At 41.0% G+C, this 16624-nt stretch overlaps 1 pseudogene; it reads left to right on the top strand.

Annotated features, from left to right (window-relative positions):
* Positions 1-1886: 1886 nt before the first annotated feature.
* LOC139749698 (WD40 repeat-containing protein SMU1 pseudogene) lies at positions 1887-3294 on the top strand (annotated as a pseudogene).
* The last annotated feature ends 13330 nt before the right edge of the window (positions 3295-16624 follow it).

Raw genomic sequence — 16624 nt, 5'->3', positions numbered from 1 at the left:
CCTTCCCAAGCTCACTTACTCTCACCACCCTCTTCACCCCAACATTCACTCTTCTTTTCCGAAAACCCATACAAATCTTCACCTTAGCCTCCACAAGATAATGATCAGACATCCCTCCAGTTGCACCTCTCAGCACATTAACATCCAAAAGTCTCTCTTTCGCACGCCTGTCAATTAACACGTAATCCAATAATGCTCTCTGGCCATCTCTCCTACTTACATAAGTATACTTATGTATATCGCGCTTTTTAAACCAGGTATTCCCAATCATTAGTCCTTTTTCAGCACATAAATCTACAAGCTCTTCACCATTTCCATTTACAACACTGAACACCCCATGTATACCAATTATTCCCTCAACTGCCACATTACTCACCTTTGCATTCAAATCACCCATCACTATAACCCGGTCTCGTGCATCAAAACCACTAACACACTCATTTAGCTGCTCCCAAAACACTTGCCTCTCATGATCTTTCTTCTCATGCCCGGGTGCATATGCACCAATAATCACCCACCTCTCTCCATCAACTTTCAGTTTTACCCATATTAATCGAGAATTTACTTTCTTACATTCTATCACATACTCCCACAACTCCTGTTTCAGGAGTATTGCTACTCCTTCCCTTGCTCTTGTCCTCTCACTAACCCCTGACTTTACTCCCCAGACATTCCCAAACCACTCTTCCCCTTTACCCTTGAGCTTCGTTCCACTCAGAGCCAAAACATCCAGGTTCCTTTCCTCAAACATACTACCTATCTCTCCTTTTTTCACATCTTGGTTACATCCACACACATTTAGACACCCCACTCTGAGCCTTCGAGGAGGATGAGCACTCCCCGCGTGACTCCTTCTTCTGTTTCCCATTTTAGAAAGTTAATACAAGGAGGGGAGGATTTCTGGCCCCCCGCTCCCGTCCCCTCTAGTCGCTTTCTACGACACGCGAGGAATACGTGGGAAGTATTCTTTCACCCCTATCCCCAGGGATAATATACATATATATATACATATACACATACACACACATACACATACATACGCACATATACACACACACACACACACACACACATGAGGAGGGAGGAGTATTCAAGCAAAAATAATACCTCCCAAAAATACACTGTTGAATAAAAAGAGTACAATACATTTCACATTCACTATTTACTGCATTTACTGTGATGCTAGAGCTTTGATGTTAAGTTCAATGTGTGCCTCTTAATGTTGTAATCCTTAAAAAGTAGATATAGTCTTATACAAAATTATCTAAAGTACCTTTTCCCTATATTCACCAAAAAAATAATCCCTACACTCGTCCACTTTTCACTGATCACAGAAGACTTATTTTTCGCTTCTTCAGTGCAGAGGCTTTTGTTGCAGTAATATTTTTTTAAAGATGGTTTCATTTCATATATATATATATATATATATATATATATATATATATATATATATATATATATATATATATATATATATATATATATATATATATATATATATATATATATATATATATATATATATATATATATATATATATATATATATATATATATATATATATATATATATATATATAAATATATATATTTATATATATATATATATATATATATATATATATATATATATATATATATATATATATATATATATATATATATATATATATATATATATATATATATATATATATATATATATATATGTATATATATATATATATATATATATATATATATATATATATATATATATATATATATATATATATATATATGCATATATATTTATATGTACAGCCGTCCAATATATAAACAATAAGTCGCGAAAGAGTGTAAACTTCATGTATGATATAAAAGATAATTATATTAAAAAATCGTAATCTAGCAGAAGGTCGATAGAAATTGAGTCAGCGGATGTAATCAGGTTGATCCAACAGTACCTTAAGGAGAACAATCTTGGGCGAACTTTGCGTGCATTGCAAGAAGAGACTTCAATCACGCTTAACACTGTGGATTCTGTCGAGAGCTTCATGGCAGATATAGATCAAAGGCATTGTGACACTGTATTCAAGGCAATCCAGACCCTGAAAGTTTCGGACAAAAAACTTATTGATTTATATGACCAGGTTGTTCTAGAACTGATTGAATTGCGAGAGCTAGGGGCTGCAAAGTCAGTCCTGCGCAACACTGATCCTCTTATCATGCTGAAGCAAACTATGTCCTGAAAGTTATGTTCATTTGGAAAATTGATTGCACGTTCATACTTTGATCCTCGTGAAACTTACCCAGAGGGTGTGACAAAGGAGCGTCATAGAGCTGCCATTACAGCTTTACTTGCTGGTGAGGTGTCGGTGGTACCACCCTAGCTGGCTCTTTTGAGACACGCTCTAAAGTGGCAGCAGCACCATGGACTACTTCCTCTTGGTACTCAGATTGATTTATTCCAGGGTAAGGCAGGAATGAGGGAACAAGAAGATGAAAAGGTACCTACCCAACAAGCAAGTTTCATACGCTTCCCATAGAAAGCCAATGTTAAAAGTGCTCATTTCAGCCGTGACGGACAGTACCTTGTCACTGGAAGCTTTGATGGCATCTCAGAAGAGTGGAACTTTACAACTGGCAAGATTCGTAAAGATTTAAAGTACCAGGAAAAGTATTCCTATATGATGATGGAGTCGGCTGTTTTGAGTTTGGCTTTCAGAAGGGACTCACAGATGCTGGCAAGTGGCTTACAAGGAGGTCAAGTAAAGGTTTTGCCGAGTAAGCACTGGTCAGCGTTTGCGAAAAATAGAACGAGCACATTCAGAAGGTGTAACAGCTCTTGGATTTAATAAAGACAAAAGTCAAGTGATGTCCACATCCTTTGACAATACTCTGAGTATACACTGGCTAAAATCAGGCAAAACCTTAGAAGAGTTTAGTGGTCACTCATCTTTTGTAAATCCTGTGTATTCAGTCCACATTCTTCCCAAGAATCCACACAATATTGTAGTGTTCAATCGCTCTAATACTGTCACTATTATGAATATGCAGGGTCAGACGGTGCGTTCCATATCTTCGAGAAAACGAAAGGGTGGTGATTTTGTGGCATGTGTAGTATCACTCTGTGGAGAGTGGGTCTTCTCTGTTGGTGAAGACCATGTGTCATACTGCTTCTCAACCACCACTGGCAAGTTGGAGAAAACACTCGATGTTCATGAGCAGTCTGTGATTGGTATGTGCCATCATCCTCACCAGAATCTAGTGGCTACATACAGTGAAGGACTCCTAGAATTTTGGAAGCCTTAAGCTTAATGTACATGTGAATGATAACACATATATATACCTATATATATATACATATATATATATATATATATATATATATATATATATATATATATATATATATATATATATATATATATATATATATATATATATATATATATATATATATATATATCTGGAGATAAGGGAGAAAGAATACTTCCCACGTATTCCCTGCGTGTCGTAGAAGGCGACTAAAAGGGAAGGGAGCGGGGGGCTGGAAATCCTCCCCTCTCGTTTTTTTTTTAATTCTCCAAAAGAAGGAACAGAGAAGGGGGCCAGGTGAGGGTATTCCCTAAAAGGCCCAGTCCTCTGTTCTTAACGCTACCTCGCTATCGCGGGAAATGGCGAATAGTATGAAAAAAAAAGAATATATATATATATATATATATATATATATATATATATATATATATATATATATATATATATATATATATATATATTTTTTTTTTTTTTTTCTTTTTTTTTTCAAACTATTCGCCATTCCCGCGTTAGCGAGGTAGCGTTAAGAACAGAGAACTGGGCCTTTGAGGGAATATCCTCACCTGGCCCCTTCTCTGTTCCTTCTTTTGGAAAAAAAAAAAAAAAAAAAAAATGAGAGGGGAGGATTTCCAGCCCCCCGCTCCCTCCCCTTTTAGTTGCCTTCTACGACACGCAGGGAATACGTGGGAAGTATTCTTTTTCCCCTATCCCCAGGGATAAATATATATATATATATATATATATATATATATATATATATATATATATATATATATATATATATATAACGTAGTAGCCTAGCTTCCTTCAATAATTTCTGTTACTATACATAGAGGGGTGAATTGAAAGATACCATCCTCTACATTTGGTGTGAATTGATGCCCTGATCCTTAGCCGAAGTACCAACAGGCAGAGATGAAGCGTCCCTGTCAGGTACGTTGTTGAGGCCAACACGGGTCCAGTAATAAAAGGGTGGTCCAAGGGAGAAGCAGGTCTTTTTCTTCATGACTGGGCCTTCAGTCCAATACATCATATAGAAGTTACACATCTCATCCTCATTCGTGCAGCCAATCCTGGTGGTACGGTCTCGCTTGCTCTCCATAGTGCAACGCGCAGCCACAGTATCGCCTTTGTGAAAAACGAGATCATTCTCAACAGGGTAGAACATCTGGGGCAACTGTGGGTCTTTCTTACCAATCAATTGCCAGTTGTCCACATAGCCTTGACGCGTTACCTTGTATCCTGACACAACACGACCAAGGGCATGTGTGTGCGTGCGGAAGGCGAAGGGGTGGATGGTCTTGTCCTCATCGATGGCCCAGCCAGGGATCACCACCGCTCCTGTCTGCGGCTCCGGCACACAAGTGATCTATGCCTGGGCCAAGGATGCTCCAAAATTGGTGCTGCCTGAGGGAGTAGCCTTCAGAGTAGGAGGCAACACTCCCATCCAGTACATCGTGTTACAGGTCCATTATTCTTCAGTTGAGAAATTCAAAGATGGGTCCACAGATGAATCTGGAGTGTTCCTGTATTACACCGAGACACCGCAGCCTAAGTCAGCAGGGGTCTTACTGCTGGGTACTGGCGGTCGTATCAATCCTCACAGTGTGGAGTACATGGAGTCTGCCTGCACCATCGATGAGGATATATTTTTTTTTTTTTTTTTTTTTTTTTTTTTATACTTTGTCGCTGTCTCCCGCGTTTGCGAGGTAGCGCAAGGAAACAGACGAAAGAAATGGCCCAACCCCCCCCCCCCATACACATGTACATACACACGTCCACACACGCAAATATACATACCTACACAGCTTTCCATGGTTTACCCCAGACGCTTCACATGCCTTGATTCAATCCACTGACAGCACGTCAAACCCTGTATACCACATCGCTCCAATTCACTCTATTCCTTGCCCTCCTTTCACCCTCCTGCATGTTCAGGCCCCGATCACACAAAATCTTTTTCACTCCATCTTTCCACCTCCAATTTGGTCTCCCTCTTCTCCTCGTTCCCTCCACCTCCGACACATATATCCTCTTGGTCAATCTTTCCTCACTCATTCTCTCCATGTGCCCAAACCATTTCAAAACACCCTCTTCTGCTCTCTCAACCACGCTCTTTTTATTTCCACACATCTCTCTTACCCTTACGTTACTTACTCGATCAAACCACCTCACACCACACATTGTCCTCAAACATCTCATTTCCAGCACATCCATCCTCCTGCGCACAACTCTATCCATAGCCCACGCCTCGCAACCATACAACATTGTTGGAACCACTATTCCTTCAAACATACCTATTTTTGCTTTCCGAGATAATGTTCTCGACTTCCACACATTTTTCAAGGCTCCCAAAATTTTCGCCCCCTCCCCCACCCTATGATCCACTTCCGCTTCCATGGTTCCATCCGCTGACAGATCCACTCCCAGATATCTAAAACACTTCACTTCCTCCAGTTTTTCTCCATTCAAACTCACCTCCCAATTGACTTGACCCTCAACCCTACTGTACCTAATAACCTTGCTCTTATTCACATTTACTCTTAACTTTCTTCTTCCACACACTTTACCAAACTCAGTCACCAGCTTCTGCAGTTTCTCACATATATATATATATATATATTTTTTTTTTTTTTTTTTTTTTTTTCAAACTATTCGCCATTTCCCGCGTTAGCGAGGTAGCGTTAAGAACAGAGAACTGGGCCACTGAGGGAATATCCTCACTTAGCCCCCTTCTCTGTTCCTTCTTTTGGAAAATTAAAAAAAATTGAGAGGGGAGGATTTCCAGCCCCCCGCTCCCTCCCCTTTTAGTCGCCTTCTACGACACGCAGGGAATACGTGGGAAGTATTCTTTCTCCCCTATCCCCAGGGATAAAATATATATATATATATATATATATATGAGATGTTTAAGGACAATGTGTGGTGTGCGGTGGTTTGATCGAGTAAGAAATGTAAGGGTAAGAGAGAAGTGCGGAAATAAAAAGAGCGTGGTTGAGAGAGCAGAAGAGGGTGTTTTGAAATGGTTTGGGCACATGGAGAGAATGAGTGAGGAAAAATTGACCAAGAGGATATATGTGTCGGAGGTGGAGGGAACGAGAAGTGGGAGACCAAATTGGAGGTGGAAAGATGGAATGAAAAAGATTTTGAGTGATCGGGGCCTGAACATGCAGGAGGGTGAAAGGCGGGCAAGGAATAGAGTGAAGTGGATCGATGTGGTATACCGGGGTTGACGTGCTGTCAGTGGATTGAATAAGGACGTGTGAAGCGTCTGGGGTAAACCATGGAAAGCTGTGTGGGGCCTGGATGTGGAAAGGGAGCTGTGGTTTCGGGCATTATTGCATGACAGCTAGAGACTGAGTGTGAACGAATGAGGCCTTTGTTGTCTTTTCCTAGCGCTACCCCGCACACATGAGGGGGGAGGGGGATGATATTCCATGTGTGGCGAGGCGGCGATGGGAATGAATAAGGGCAGACGGTGTGAATTGTGTGCATGGGTATATATGTATGTGTCTGTGTGTGTATATATATGTGTACATTGAGATGTATAGGTATGTATATTTGCGTCTGTGGACATGTGTGTATATACATGTGTATGGGGCTGGGTTGGGCCATTTCTTTCGTCTGTTTCCTTGCGCTACCTCGCAAACGCGGGAGACAGCGACAAAGCAAAATAGATAAAAAAATAAATAAATATATATATGCATATATATACATATATATATATATATATATATATATATATATATATATATATATATATATATATATATATATATATATATATATATATATATATATATATATGGAAATAAGATGTTTGAGGACAATATGTGATGTGAGGTGGTTTGATCGAGTAAGTAATGTAGGGATAAGAGAGATGTGTCGAAATAAAAAGAGTGTGGTTGAGAGAGCAGAAGAAGGTGTTTTGAAATGGTTTGGGCACATGGAGAGAACGACTGAGGAAATATTGACCAAGAGGACATATGTATCAGAGGTGAAGGGAACGAGGAGAAGTGGGAGACCAAATTGGAGGTGGAAAGATGGAGTCAAAAAGATTTTCAGTGATCGGGGCCAAAACATGCAGGAGGGTAAAAGGCGTGCAAGGAATAGAGTGAATTGGAACGATGTGGTATACCGGGGTCGACGTGCTGTCAGTGGATTGAACCAGGGCATGTGAAGGGTCTGGGGTAAACCATGGAAAGTTCTGTGGGGCCTGGACGTGGAAAGAGAGCTGTGGTTTCGGTGCATTATTACATGACAGCTAGAGACTGAATGTGAACGAATGGGGCCTGTGTTGTCTTTTCCTAGCGCTACTCAGCACACATGAGGGGGGAGGGGGTTGTTATTCCATGTGTGGTGGGGTGGCGATGGGAATGAATAAAGGCAGACAGTATGAATTATGTACATGTGCATATATGTATATGTCTGTTTGTATATATGTGTGCATTGAGATGTATAGATATGTATATTTGCATGTGTGGACGTATATGCATATACGTGTATGTGGGTGGGTTGGACCATTTTTTCGTCTGTTTCCTTGCGCTACCTCGCTAACGCAGGACATCTCGACAAAGCAATATAAATGAATATATATATATATATATATATATATATATATATATATATATATATATATATATATATATATATATATATATATATATATATATATATATATATATATATATATATATATATAAATATATATATATATATATATATATATATATATATATATATATATATATATATATATATATATATATATATTTTTTTTTTTTTTTTTTTTTTTTTATACTTTGTCGCTGTCTCCCGCGTTTGCGAGGTAGCGCAAGGAAACAGACGAAAGAAATGGCCCAACCCCCCCCCCCCATACACATGTACATACACACGTCCACACACGCAAATATACATACCTACACAGCTTTCCATGGTTTACCCCAGACGCTTCACATGCCTTGATTCAATCCACTGACAGCACGTCAACCCCTGTATACCACATGACTCCAATTCACTCTATTTCTTGCCCTCCTTTCACCCTCCTGCATGTTCAGGCCCCGATCACACAAAATCTTTTTCACTCCATCTTTCCACCTCCAATTTGGTCTCCCTCTTCTCCTCGTTCCCTCCACCTCCGACACATATATCCTCTTGGTCAATCTCTCCTCACTCATTCTCTCCATGTGCCCAAACCATTTCAAAACACCCTCTTCTGCTCTCTCAACCACGCTCTTTTTATTTCCACACATCTCTCTTACCCTTACGTTACTTACTCGATCAAACCACCTCACACCACACATTGTCCTCAAACATCTCATTTCCAGCACATCCATCCTCCTGCGCACATCTCTATCCATAGCCCACGCCTCGCAACCATACAGCATTGTTGGAACCACTATTCCCTCAAACATACCCATTTTTGCTTTCCGAGATAATGTTCTCGACTTCCACACATTTTTCAAGGCTCCCAAAATTTTCGCCCCCTCCCCCACCCTATGAACCACTTCCGCTTCCATGGTTCCATCCGCTGACAGATCCACTCCCAGATATCTAAAACACTTCACTTCCTCCAGTTTTTCTCCATTCAAACTCACCTCCCAATTGACTTGACCCTCACCCCTACTGTACCTAATAACCTTGCTCTTATTCACATTTACTCTCAACTTTCTTCTTCCACACACTTTACCAAACTCAGTCACCAGCTTCTGCAGTTTCTCACATGAATCAGCCACCAGCGCTGTATCATCAGCGAACAACAATTGACTCACTTCCCAAGCTCTCTCATCCCCAACAGACTTCATACTTGCCCCTCTTTCCAGGACTCTTGCATTTACCTCCTTTACAACCCCATCCATAAACAAATTAAACAACCATGGAGACATCACACACCCCTGCCGCAAACCTACATTCACTGAGAACCAATCACTTTCCTCTCTTCCTACACGTACACATGCCTTACATCCTCGATAAAAACTTTTCACTGCTTCTAACAACTTGCCTCCCACACCATATATTCATTTTTTTTCATTCATTTCAAGCTAAAAGTTTGTTTCTAAATTGTTCTTACATTTTTCATATGTATATATATGTATGTGTGTGTGTGTGTGTGTATGTGCATATGTGTGTGTGTGTGTGTGTGTGTGTATATGTATATATATGTATGTATATTGTCCCTGGGGATGGGGGTGAGAGGGTGCTTCCCGCGTATTCCTCGCGTGTCGTAGAAAGCGACTAGAGGGGACGGGAGCGGGGGGCCGGAAATCCTCCCCTCCTTGTATTAACTTTCTAAAATGGGAAACAGAAGAAGGAGTCACGCGGGGAGTGATCATCCTCCTCGAAGGCTCAGAGTGGGGTGCCTAAATGTGTGTGGATGTAACCAAGATGTGAAAAAAGGAGAGATAGGTAGTATGTTTGAGGAAAGGAACCTGGATGTTTTGGCTCTGAGTGAAACGAAGCTCAAGGGTAAAGGGGAAGAGTGGTTTGGAAATGTCTGGGGAGTGAAGTCAGGGGTTAGTGAGAGGACAAGAGCAAGGGAAGGAGTAGCAATACTCCTGAAACAGGAGTTGTGGGAGTATGTGATAGAATGTAAGAAAGTAAATTCTCGATTAATATGGGTAAAATTGAAAGTTGATGGAGAGAGGTGGGTGATTATTGGTGCATATGCACCTGGGCATGAGAAGAAAGATCATGAGAGGCAAGTGTTTTGGGAGCAGCTAAATGAGTGTGTTAGCGGTTTTGATGCACGAGACCGGGTTATAGTGATGGGTGATTTGAATGCAAAGGTGAGTAATGTGGCAGTTGAGGGAATAATTGGTATTCATGGGGTGTTCAGTGTTGTAAATGGAAATGGTGAAGAGCTTGTAGATTTATGTGCTGAAAAAGGACTGATGATTGGGAATACCTGGTTTAAAAAGCGAGATATACATAAGTATACTTATGTAAGTAGGAGAGATGGCCAGAGAGCGTTATTGGATTACGTGTTAATTGACAGGCGTGCGAAAGAGAGACTTTTGGATGTTAATGTGCTGAGAGGTGCAACTGGAGGGATGTCTGATCATTATCTTGTGGAGGCTAAGGTGAAGATTAGTATGGGTTTTCAGAAAAGAGGAGTGAATGTTGGGGTGAAGAAGGTGGTGAGAGTAAGTGAGCTTGGGAAGGAGACCTGTGTGGGGAAGTACCAGGAGAGACTGTGTACAGAATGGAAAAAGGTGAGAACAATGGAAGTAAGGGGAGTCGGGGAGGAATGGGATGTATTTAGGGAATCAGTGATGGATTGCGCAAAAGATGCTTGTGGCATGAGAAGAGTGGGAGGTGGGCTGTTTAGAAAGGGTAGTGAGTGGTGGGATGAAGAAGTAAGAGTATTAGTGAAAGAGAAGAGAGAGGCATTTGGACGATTTTTGCAGGGAAAAAATGCAATTGAGTGGGAGAAGTATAAAAGAAAGAGACAGGAGGTCAAGAGAAAGGTGCAAGAGGTGAAAAAAAGGGCAAATGAGAGTTGGGGTGAGAGACTATCAGTAAATTTTAGGGAGAATAAAAAGATGTTCTGGAAGGAGGTAAATAGGGTGCGTAAGACAAGGGAGCAAATGGGAACTTCAGTGAAGGGCGTAAATGGGGAGGTGATAACAAGTAGCGGTGATGTGAGAAGGAGATGGAATGAGTATTTTGAAGGTTTGTTGAATGTGTCTGATGACAGAGTGGCAGATATAGGGTGTTTTGGTCGAGGTGGTGTGCAAAGTGAGAGGGTTAGGGAAAATGATTTGGTAAACAGAGAAGAGGTAGTAAAAGCTTTGCGGAAGATGAAAGCCGGCAAGGCAGCAGGTTTGGATGGTATTGCAGTGGAATTTATTAAGAAAGGGGGTGACTGTATTGTTGACTGGTTGGTAAGGTTATTTAATGTATGTATGACTCATGGTGAGGTGCCTGAGGATTGGCGGAATGCGTGCATAGTGCCATTGTACAAAGGCAAAGGGGATAAGAGTGAGTGCTCAAATTACAGAGGTATAAGTTTGTTGAGTATTCCTGGTAAATTATATGGGAGGGTATTGATTGAGAGGGTGAAGGCATGTACAGAGCATCAGATTGGGGAAGAGCAGTGCGGTTTCAGAAGTGGTAGAGGATGTGTGGATCAGGTGTTTGCTTTGAAGAATGTATGTGAGAAATACTTAGAAAAGCAAATGGATTTGTATGTAGCATTTATGGATCTGGAGAAGGCATATGATAGAGTTGATAGAGATGCTCTGTGGAAGGTATTAAGAATATATGGTGTGGGAGGCAAGTTGTTAGAAGCAGTGAAAAGTTTTTTATATATATATATATATATATATATATATATATATATATATATATATATATATATTTATCCCTGGGGATAGGGGAGAAAGAATACTTCCCACGTATTCACTGCGTGTCGTAGAAGGCGACTAAAAGGGAAGGGAGCGGGGGGATGGAAATCCTCCCCTCTCTCTATTTTTTTTTTTCCAAAGGAAGGAACAGAGAAGAGGGCTGGATGAGGATGTTTCCTCAGAGGCCCAGTCCTCTGTTCTTAACGCTACCTCGCTGACGCGGGAAATGGCGAATAGTATATATATATATATATATATATATATATATATATATATATATATATATATAATTTTTTTTTCTTATTATACTTTGTCGCTGTCTGCCGCGTTTGCGAGGTAGCGCAAGGAAACAGACGAAAGAAGAAACGGCCCAACCCCCCCCCCATACACTCGTATATACATACGTCCACACACACAAATATACATACCTACACAGCTTTCCATGGTTTATCCCAGACGCTTCACATGCCTTGATTCAATCCACTGACAGCACGTCAACCCCGGTATACCACATCGCTCCAATTCACTCTATTCCTTGCCCTCCTTTCACCCTCCTGCATGTTCAGGCCCCGATCACACAAAATCTTTTTCACTCCATCTTTCCACCTCCAATTTGGTCTCCCTCTTCTCCTCGTTCCCTCCACCTCCGACACATATATCCTCTTGGTCAATCTTTCCTCACTCATTCTCTCCATGTGCCCAAACCATTTCAAAACACCCTCTTCTGCTCTCTCAACCACGCTCTTTTTATTTCCACACATCTCTCTTACCCTTACGTTACTTACTCGATCAAGCCACCTCACACCACACATTGTCCTCAAACATCTCATTTCCAGCACATCCATCCTCCTGCGCACAACTCTATCCATAGCCCACGCCTCGCAACCATACAACATTGTTGGAACCACTATTCCTTCAAACATACCCATTTTTGCTTTCCGGGATAATGTTCTCGACTTCCACACATTTTTCAAGGCTCCCAAAATTTTCGCCCCCTCCCCCACCCTATGATCCACTTCCGCTTCCATGGTTCCATCCGCTGACAGATCCACTCCCAGATATCTAAAACACTTCACTTCCTCCAGTTTTTCTCCATTCAAACTCACCTCCCAATTGACTTGACCCTCAACCCTACTGTACCTAATAACCTTGCTCTTATTCACATTTACTCTTAACTTTCTTCTTCCACACACTTTACCAAACTCCGTCACCAGCTTCTGCAGTTTCTCACATGAATCCGCCACCAGCGCTGTATCATCAGCGAACAACAACTGACTCACTTCCCAAGCTCTCTCACCCCCAACAGACTTCATACTTGCCCCTCTTTCCAAGACTCTTGCATTTACCTCCCTAACAACCCCATCCATAAACAAATTAAACAACCATGGAGACATCACACACCCCTGCCGCAAACCTACATTCACTGAGAACCAATCACTTTCCTCTTTTCCTACACGTACACATGCCTTACATCCTCGATAAAAACTTTTCACTGCTTCTAACAACTTGCCTCCCACACCATATATTCTTAATACCTTCCACAGAGCATCTCTATCAACTCTATCATATGCCTTCTCCAGATCCATAAATGCTACATACAAATCCATTTGCTTTTCTAAGTCTTTCTCACATACATTCTTCAAAGCAAACACCTGATCCACACATCCTCTACCACTTCTGAAACCACACTGCTCTTCCCCAATCTGATGCTCTGTACATGCCTTCACCCTCTCAATCAATACCCTCCCATATAATTTACCAGGAATACTCAACAAACTTATACCTCTGTAATTTGAGCACTCACTCTTATCCCCTTTGCCTTTGTACAAAGGCACTATGCACGCATTCCGCCAATCCTTAGGCACCTCACCATGAGTCATACATACATTAAATAACCTTACCAACCAGTCAACAATACAGTCACACCCTTTTTTAATAAATTCCACTGCAATACCATCCAAACCTGCTGCCTTGCCGGCTTTCATCTTCCGCAAAGCTTTTACTACCTCTTCTCTGTTTACCAAATCATTTTCCCTAACCCTCTCACTTTGCACACCACCTCGACCCAAACACCCTTTATCTGCCACTCTGTCATCAGATACATTCAACAAACCTTCAAAATACTCATTCCATCTCCTTCTCACATCACCACTACTTGTTATCACCTCCCCATTTACGCCCTTCACTGAAGTTCCCATTTGCTCCCTTGTCTTACGCACCCTATTTACCTCCTTCCAGAACATCTTTTTATTCTCCCTAAAATTTAATGATAGTCTCTCACCCCAACTCTCATTTGCCCTTTTTTTCACCTCTTGCACCTTTCTCTTGACCTCCTGTCTCTTTCTTTTATACTTCTCCCACTCAATTGCATTTTTTCCCTGCAAAAATCGTCCAAATGCCTCTCTCTTCTCTTTCACTAATACTCTTACTTCTTCATCCCACCACTCACTACCCTTTCTAAACAGCCCACCTCCCACTCTTCTCATGCCACAAGCATCTTTTGCGCAATCCATCACTGATTCCCTAAATACATCCCATTCCTCCCCCACTCCCCTTACTTCCATTGTTCTCACCTTTTTCCATTCTGTACACAGTCTCTCCTGATACTTCCTCACACAGGTCTCCTTCCCAAGCTCACTTACTCTCACCACCTTCTTCACCCCAACATTCACTCTTCTTTTCTGAAAACCCATACTAATCTTCACCTTAGCCTCCACAAGATAATGATCAGACATCCCTCCAGTTGCACATCTCAGCACATTGACATCCAAAAGTCTCTCTTTCGCACGCCTGTCAATTAACACGTAATCCAATAACGCTCTCTGGCCATCTCTCCTACTTACATAAGTATACTTATGTATATCTCGCTTTTTAAACCAGGTATTCCCAATCATCAGTCCTTTTTCAGCACATAAATCTACAAGCTCTTCACCATTTCCATTTACAACACTGAACACCCCATGCATACCAATTATTCCCTCAGCTGCCACATTACTCACCTTTGCATTCAAATCACCCATCACTATAACCCGGTCTCGTGCATCAAAACCGCTAACACACTCATTTAGCTGCTCCCAAAACACTTGCCTCTCATGATCTTTCTTCTCATGCCCAGGTGCATATGCACCAATAATCACCCGCCTCTCTCCATCAACTTTCAATTTTACCCATATTAATCGAGAATTTACTTTCTTACATTCTATCACATACTCCCACAACTCCTGTTTCAGGAGTATTGCTACTCCTTCCCTTGCTCTTGTCCTCTCACTAACCCCTGACTTTACTCCCCAGACATTTCCATACCACTCTTCCCCTTTACCCTTGAGCTTCGTTTCACTCAGAGCCGAAACATCCAGGTTCCTTTCCTCAAACATACTACCTATCTCTCCTTTTTTCACATCTTGGTTACATCCACACACATTTAGGCACCCCACTCTGAGCCTTCGAGGAGGATGAGCACTCCCCGCGTGACTCCTTCTTCTGTTTCCCATTTTAGAAAGTTAATACAAGGAGGGGAGGATTTCCGGCCCCCCGCTCCCGTCCCCTCTAGTCGCTTTCTACGACACGCGAGGAATACGTGGGAAGTATTCTTTCACCCCTATCCCCAGGGATAATATACATATATATATACACACATACACACACACACACACACACACACGCACACACACACACACACACACACACACACACATATATATACATATGAAAAATGTAAGAAACAATTTAGAAAACAAACTTTTAGCCTGAAATGAATGAAAAAATGAACGTCACATAATGGTTCAACCTCTGGCTATGGAAAAGGAAATATACAATTTATTCACACAAACGTCAATAGCAGTTCTCATCAATTTCACCACTGAATCAATAAGCTTCAATGTCTAAGCTACATTTTTCTCCAACTTCACTATTTTCTTGTCAAAACACCATGCATGAAAACTATCACTCCAGTAACACAACTGTAAACATTTACTTTCCATTTAAAAAAGCTCTGGGGAAGTCTGTCTCGATACACTGCGGCGAGGCGACGCGACGCTGACACAATCACTGTCACAATATCACTTTTGCCTCCTTCCAAGCGTTGTTTCAGGGAATAATTCCGGGTTGCTGAAGTGCCGCATAGGCTGGCACGATAGCCCGGGCCACATCGAAGACGTTATGAGCCCGGCCGTTGTCCACAGATTCGAACGCAGCGTCGAGTCTCCTGGTGTGCTGATGTGTCCTCATGTATGAGATGGCTTCCTTCCCTCACACACACACAGGAGAATGCCTCACCACCTGATGTGTCCTCCTGTATGAGATGGCTTCCTTCCCTCACCACACAAGAGAATGCCTCACCACCTCAAGGACGAGTTGGGTTGGTGTAGGATACCTCAAGGACGAGCTCTTCGTGGTGTACGCAGACCTCCCTCTTCCTCCAGCTGTGGGGGCGTACTAGACGTGTCCTTCCATCACCTCTCCCAGCTGTGGGGGCGCACCAGACGTGTCCTTCCATCACCTCTCCCAGCTGAGGGGGCGCACCAGACGTGTCCTTCCTTCACCACTTCAAAGGGAGTCCAAGCTATCCCTGCTACTATATATATATATATACATATATATATATATATATATATATATATATATATATATATATATATATATATATATATATATATATATATATATATATATATATATATATATATATATATATATATATATATATATATATATATATATATATATATATATATATATATATATATATATATATATATATATATATATATATATATATATATATATATATATATATATATATATATATATATATATATATATATACATATATATATATTTATATATATATATATATATATATATATATGTATATATATATATATATATATATTTATCCCTGGGGATAGGGGAGAAAGAATACTTCCCACGTATTCCGTGCGTGTCGTAGAAGGCGACTGAAAGGGGAGGGAGCTGGGGGC

The sequence above is a fragment of the Panulirus ornatus genome, chromosome 8, assembly GCF_036320965.1.
Source record: "Panulirus ornatus isolate Po-2019 chromosome 8, ASM3632096v1, whole genome shotgun sequence".
Taxonomy (NCBI): domain Eukaryota; kingdom Metazoa; phylum Arthropoda; class Malacostraca; order Decapoda; family Palinuridae; genus Panulirus; species Panulirus ornatus.
The sequence above is the reverse complement of the archived record's forward strand: the minus strand, read 5'-3'. Positions and strand labels throughout refer to the sequence as shown.